We start from the raw sequence: 1,017 nt of genomic DNA, 5'->3' as shown, positions 1-1,017 counted from the left end.
TAAAAAAAAAAAGAAAAATATAATTGAAGTTCAGCTTAGCTTTTCCCATCGTTTTGTGCCAAAGTATAGCTGTCCTAGTATTTAGGTGCTGAGGTAGAGTATCTTAAACAAATATATATGTAGAAGGACCTTGACCAATAAGTGAGTGAGTGCAAGGAAGCACCCACACTCCTACTCTTGGGAACTGCTTCAGTGTTTTGATTTTTAAGATGACAGTACTTTTTGTGCTACATAAATTTACAAGTTATTCTTTAAAAGTAAATTTCTCAGAAAAGGCTGACTCTGCAGCTGTGTCTGACACCCTCTTTCTATCTGTGCTGATTCTTTTTCACTTTGCAAAGACTTTATTTCGTGTTTCCCAGATCTTGTCTAAGCTGGCCTAGAAAAGTAGTTACTGTGTTAATTAATACATTTTTGATTTTGAATGGCTCCTTGTTTAATTTTTTCTTTTTTAAATACTCTATAATATTCTATGAAATATCAAGTTATCAATTATTATGTTTTTCAAAAGTTCTGTAAATTGCCACACCACAGTCATTTTTTGGTGTATATATAGATATTAGTGTTTAAACATAGTTGTAAATAGCTTTGTGCAGTGGCAGTATCATAGCCAATGAGGTTTATCCGAGGCGCGATTATTGCTAATTGTAAACATAGTTGTAATTTATTTTGTTATGATTAAAATTCAACAGTGAGCTTGTTGCTTGGGCTCTCATCTAGTCAAGAAAACAAAGTAAACATTTAAAAATAAATGAAATCCCAAAGATGCAAGAGTAATAATCCATGCTATAAATGGCTGATCAGTTTAAAGAAAGAGAAGGTCCCTTCTAGGCAATAGGACTAGAACAAGAACTTGAAGGAGAGGTAGGATTTTGATAAGCTTAGAGAATAGGCAGACATTTCTCAGAGGGAGCAACAGTATGATCAATGGAAGAAAGAATGAGAAAAGGTTTTTAAAAAGAGATTAGTGTTAAAGTATGCTTTTCAAAAATTTGAAAACATAGCTGTTTTATAAAT

General features: G+C 32.4%; 1 pseudogene; it reads left to right on the top strand.

The window, feature by feature from the left end:
• The first annotated feature begins 584 nt into the window (after positions 1-584).
• On the top strand, positions 585-750 carry LOC114205746 (U4 spliceosomal RNA; annotated as a pseudogene).
• The last annotated feature ends 267 nt before the right edge of the window (positions 751-1,017 follow it).

Source organism: Eumetopias jubatus, unplaced genomic scaffold, assembly GCF_037043125.1.
Source record: "Eumetopias jubatus isolate StellerSeaLion01/CBP00866 unplaced genomic scaffold, mEumJub1_p1.0 scaffold_1, whole genome shotgun sequence".
Lineage (NCBI taxonomy): Eukaryota > Metazoa > Chordata > Mammalia > Carnivora > Otariidae > Eumetopias > Eumetopias jubatus.
Note: the sequence above shows the minus strand (reverse complement) of the source record. Positions and strands in the feature narration are given on the sequence as shown.